Source organism: Papio anubis, chromosome 8, assembly GCF_008728515.1.
Source record: "Papio anubis isolate 15944 chromosome 8, Panubis1.0, whole genome shotgun sequence".
Lineage (NCBI taxonomy): Eukaryota > Metazoa > Chordata > Mammalia > Primates > Cercopithecidae > Papio > Papio anubis.
In genome coordinates this window covers 7,514,956-7,521,235 of record NC_044983.1, presented here as the reverse complement: position 1 = coordinate 7,521,235, position 6,280 = coordinate 7,514,956, and positions in this window count along the sequence as shown.

Below are 6,280 nucleotides of genomic sequence, written 5' to 3'. Positions count from 1 at the left end.
TTAGAATCAGCATCCCTGGACCTTGTGCCGAACCCAGCACTACTCACAACTCTTTTCAACCAGTGCCCTTGTGCCCACCCATAGGTAAAGGCCTTTTCCTACCAAAGCCAGTTTGTAAAGTCTGGAAGAGGTGGCTACTCCTTTATGTGAAGGCACCAAGGCAAGGCTAAAAGGTACACAAAAAAATCAAGGAAACATGACAGCAACAAATGAACACAATAAATGTCTAGTAAACAACCCCCTCAAAATTGAGATCTATGAATTTCCTGACAAAGAATTCAAAATATTATTTTAAAGAAGCTCGGTGAGCTATAGGAAAACGGAGTTCCTGAACTCAGGAAGAGAGTACATGAACAAAAGGAGATGTTCAGGAGATAGAAATAATTAAAAAAAAAAAAAAAAAAAAGAACCAAGCAGAAATTCTGGAGTTGCAGGATAGAATCAATGAAATGAGAAATGCAGTAGAGAGTTTCAACAGCAGACTTGCACAGAAGAATCAGTTAACTCGAAGACAAGTAATTTGAAATTACAGTCAGAGGTGTGAAAAAGAATTTTTAAAAATGAAGAAATCCTATAAGATTTATGATATAGCATCAAGTGAACCAAGTACACATTCTGTAAGTTCCAAAGATGAGAGAGAGAAGTGAAAACTTACCCTCACTTCTAATTCCTGAAATTTCTGGAATCTTCTATTTTCTTTGTTGATAGCTAGATTTATCAAGCCCATCTTTGGTTTCACTGATTATCTCTTTTCTTTATTTGCCTTTTATTTCATTGATTTCTGCTCTAATTTATTAACTTCCTTTTACTTACATTGTGTTTCACTTGTTATTCTTTTTCAGTGATTGTAGACCAACCTTGTGTTTTTTCTAATATTAATATTTATAGCTACAAATTTCCTTCTAATTTTTTAGCTGCTGCCCTAAAATTTTATGTTACACTTTCATTTTGATTCAGGTCAGTATATTTCTTAAGTTTTCATTTAATTTCTTCTTTGGGGTTATTTAGAAGTGTGTTGTTTAATTTACACCAAAAAAATTTACACCAAATAAATTTAACAAAATTATTTCCATTATTGGTTCCTAATTTAATTCCATTATGGTTGGAGAATATACTTTGCATAATTTTATTCCTTTTATACTCATTGAGACTTTCTTTAAGACCCTATGGCTTACATAGGGTCTTTCCTGGTGATGTTTTATGTAAGCTTGAAAATAATGGATATTCTGGGTGGATTGCTTATATATGTCAGTTTACTCAAGTTGTTTGATAATGTTCTTCGGTTCTTTTTTATCCTTTCTGACTTTCTCTCCACTTGTTCTATCAATTACTGAAAGAAAAGTATCAAAATCTTCAACTATAATTGGTATACTGTGTATTGAAACTTTTAATTCAGTCGGATTTTGCCTCACATGTTTTAGGGCTTTTTAAAAAGGTACATGAATATAATTTTGACATCTCTGGCTATTGCCTGCTCTTTTCTTGTTATGAAGTCACCCTTTTGCCCAGTAATATGTGTTATCTTAAAGTCTATTTTGTCTGATATTAATATAGGTACTCCAGTTGTAATCTATGTATTGTTCACATGGTATGTAGTTTTTTTGGATCCTTTTACTTTTAATCTGTTTGTCGTTGAATTTAAAGTTTATTTTTTGCAGCCAGCATAGAATTGGGTCTTGCCTTCTTTTCAGTCTAACAGTCTTTGCATTTTGATTGGAATGTTTAATTCTTTTAAATTTAATAAAGTTTTTTATGTTTGGATTTACATTTAGAATTTTGTTATTTTTTCTACTTGTCGTGTCCTTTTTGTTCCTCTGTTCTTCTTTAATTGACTACTTTTGTTATTTTATTTTTTAATTTATTTTTGAGACAGGTTCTCACTCTGTCACTCAGGCTAGAGTGCAGTGGCACAATCATGGCTCACTGCAACCTCTACCTCCCAGGCTCAAATGATCTTTCCATCTCAGACACCTGAATAGCTAGGACCACAGGTACATGCCACCATGCCCGACTAATTTTTGTATTTTTTGTAGAGACAGGGTTTTGCCGTGTTGCCCAGGCTGGTCTTGCACTCCTGGTTCAAGCAATCCTCCCACATTAGCCACCCAAATTGCTGGGATTACATGCTTAAGCCACAGTGCTTGGCTAACTACTTTTATATTAAAATATTTTTAATATACTATTTAAATTCTTCTGTTTATTTTTTAACTCTGTTTCTTTGAATCTTTTTTCCTTAGTAGTTGCTGCAGGGATTACAATATGCATCTTCAATTTAGCATAATCTACTTTAAATTCATACTGATTTACTTTTTTTGGTGAAAAATAGAAACTACACAATTATAGCTTCATTTCTTACCCTCCCTCCTCTGTGCTGTTATTGTCATGTATATTGTATATACATGTATATATTGTCATGTATACTGTGTTATAAACCCACAGTATGGCATTATAATTTCTGATTTAAATAATTGTGTATATGTTTTAAAGTTAAAAGAAGAAAAAGTAATGTATACACATACATTTTATATTTTTATTATTATGTTATATATTTTCACTTTACCTACATGCTTACCATTCCCAGTGCTCTTCTTTTCTTTCTGTGAACTGGGTTACTATCTGATATTATTTTCTTTCATTTTAAAGGACTGCCTTTAATTTTTCTTGTAGTATAAGTCCAACAGAATGAAATTCCCTGTTTTGCTTATCTGGAAAAATATTTATATCACCTCAATTTTGAAGGGTAGTTTTATTAGATAGTAAATTTGTAGGTGAAAGTCCTTGTTCTTGTTTTTATTGTTCTTTCCAGTGCTATAAACATGTCATTCCATCACCATCCAGCCACTATTGTTTCTGATGAGAAATCAACCATCAATCATGTTGTCTTTAATGTGATGTATCTCTGTTTCTCTCTCTTTCTCTTACTGCTTGCAATGTTATCTCCTTTATTTGACTTTTGGCATTTTGACTATGTCTAGGTGTGATTCTCTTTAAGTTTTTTTTGGCTTTTTTTTTTTTTTTTTTTTTTTTCACCTTGGGTTTATTCAGTTTCTTGACTCTGTAAGTTAATGGTATTTACTCACATGGAGACTTTTCAACTTTTTTTTTTTTTTTAAATAATTGTTCTGTGCCTCTTTCTCTTTCCTCTCCTTTTGGGACTCCTATTACATTGTGTTTGAACACTTTATATTGTCTGGCACGTCTCTAAGGCTCTGTTAATTTTTCTTAACTTCTTGTTCTCTGTTCTTTGGATTGCATAACTTCTGCTCTATCTTCAAATGTACAGCTTCTTTCTTCTGCCATCTCAGATCTGCTCTTGAACCCATGTAGTGAATTTTTGTAATTTTCAGCTGTAGAAATCCCATGTGATTCTTTTTTTATAATTTCCACTTATCTATTGAAAGTATGTTGGTTCACTGTTAACATAATTTTATTTAATTCTTTGAACATTTTTCTTTAATTCCTTGAGCACAGCTATAACAACTGCTTTGAAGTCATGTCTTAATCTACTGTCTGTTTTGGTTTTTCTGGTCACACTTTCCTGTTTCATTGCATGTCTAGTAATTTCTGGTTGAAAACTAGACATTGCAGTGATTCTAGATTCCATTCACTTTCCTAAAAGTTGTTGGTTTTCTGTTTTAGTAACTTCTCTGGACTTAAATTGCAGAATTAATCTCCTCCATGGTGTGCAGCCACCAATACTACAGTGCAGTTTTGATTATAATATTTTTCTTTGTTTTTCAGTCTGACTCCCTAAAGGTGTCCTCGATTCCTGTATTATATGATGATGAGACAATTATTTGGACAGAAGTTACGCTCAGATACCGTGAACAACTAAGCCTCCCACCCTCTGCTGCCAGAGCTGTGTGTGGCTGGAGAAACACATTAACATGTACAAGTACTCACGCAAGGTGGGAGGGTGAGACAGGGGTGAGGATTGAAAAAGTACCTACTGGAACAACATGGCAAAACCCTGTCTCTGCAAAAAATACAAAACACTAGCTGGGTGTGGTGGCACATGCCTGTGGTCCCAGCTACTTGGAGACTGAGGTGAGAGGATCACTTGAGCCCAGGAGGTCAAGGCTGTAATGAGCTGTGACCACACTATGGCACTCCAGCTTGGGGGACAGAGTGAGACCCTGTCTCAAAGAAGAAAAAAAACTACCTATTGGGTACAATGTTTACCATTTAGGTGATGGGCACACTAAACGCCCAGACTTCACCATTATGCAATATATGCATGTAAGAAACATGCACTTGTACCCTCTAAATACATACAAACAAATTAATTTTAAACTAAACAAAAAATTTTTTGCACATCCTCAGGTCTCCCTTGGCTCTCACTTTTTGCTGCCCTTTTTTTGGGTTTCTTCCCTAGTCACAGATGTGCAGGGAGTTTATTGTCTCAGCCCTCTCATGGCTTGCTTACTTCCAAGTTCTCCTCATCACAATTCTGGCTGATCTCCTGTCTACCATGAACAGAAGCTGTAACCTCAAGCCAGTAAAGCTGCAGGTCTTTATTTTCTCCCTAGAACTGATTCCATGAACTTTAACCCATAAAACTTCAGATTCTCATTTCCCCCATCCCAGACCAAATCTACCACCTTCTGCTGGTATAGCTACTGGTTTTCTTTTTATCTATTTATTTATTCATTTATTTATTTAACTTATTTTTGAGATGGAGTCTCACTCTGTCACCCAGGCTGGATTGCAGTGGTGGGATCTCAGCTCACTGCAGCCTCCACCTCCCAGGTTCAAGCGATTCCCGTGCCTCAGCCTTCTGAGTAGATAGGACTACAAGTGCCCATCATTACGCCAAAATAATTTTTGTATTTTTAGTAGAGATGGGGTTTCACCATGTTGTCCAGGCTGGTCTTGAACTCCTGACCTCAAGTGATCTGCCCCCCTCAGTGTTGTGATTACAGGCATGAGCTACCGCACCCCACCTAGCCACTGGTTTTCAATGATAGCCCTCAAACCAAGCCCACCATTCCCATTAGGTAACCTAATGCTTTTCCTCACTCAGGCCAGGGGCTGGGGAGCTTTAGGCAAGATGTCCACAGACTCATGGCCATTTTGATGCAGGAGCAGCTTTATAAGATTAAACACTTACCAGTTCGTTGTCTGCTTTTGGTCATTTTCTAGTATCTAGAAATTGTTGTTTTGACAATTTTGTCTAGTTTTATACTAGTTTTCTTCAAAAAGAAATTGGCCAACTTCTTAGACCCTTCTGAGGTGAATCTTGGACTGGATTAGTTTCACGTTTCTTCCACTTAAATATTTTATTGCCCACAGCTTTTGATTTTGATCAGAGATGTACTGATATTAGGAGGCTGGTGAAAGCACATGGAAGGAGAGCTGAATTTTGCATAAGTCACCTCAAATGTACAAAAATAAATGGGAGAACCAGTGATGCTGAACGCTGAACTGGGTGTTTCAGAGCTGGGGTCTAGTCTACTCCAGCCTTGAGAAATCCTCTTTGAGGTTTTCTAACAAAAGTATCTAACAAAAGACTCCCCAAGCCTCCCCTAACAAGTGTCACTGTGCCCATCTTCTCCCCAGGGTCCTTTCCCCACCTCTCTTCTGCCTTTCTCATGGGCCTGCGACTGTGAGGGTGAAAATGGCTGAAATTAACTTTCACTTCTGCTCAGACATCTGGAACCCATGAGCAAAGTCATTTCCTTGTTTTCTTTCTGAGTGGCTGCTGGAATCGTGTGTGTGTGTGTGTGTGTGTCTGGTATTGTTTTTGGTATTTTCCAACCTCTGTCTGTTGGGGTGGACAGAATGGTGATGTTTTATCACAGATCACATAAGGGCCAGCACTCCTCCCTGCAAACTCTCACATCCCCTCCCACTCTAACCTTGGAATAGACGGAAAATGTATTTTCTTTGTAGGAAGCTGGGTTTCCTGCTCTCCACTACATTCTCTATATACTCAAGTCCAAGTATATAAAAGTTGTCCAGAAGTCATCTATTTAGGCCCTACTGACAAAATGTTAGAGGCGGTTCAGGCAGCATCACAACATCCTGATTCAGTAAAGACTCAGCCCAGGGATCTGTCTCTGAGAGTCTGTAGGAGTCTTAGTCATGAACCATGTTCAAAGCCATCTCCTTGGCAGCTTCCCCCAGTTACCCCTGATAGAATTATTGCCCCCGCCTCTGGTCTAGCACTGTGCCCCATTGAGGCCTCTGGCTACATCTACTATGCTCCACTGCAGTGATCTCCTTATCAGGCCCCTTCCCCAAGCTCCTTAGGCTGAGACCCTCAGAGGAGGATGGAGCG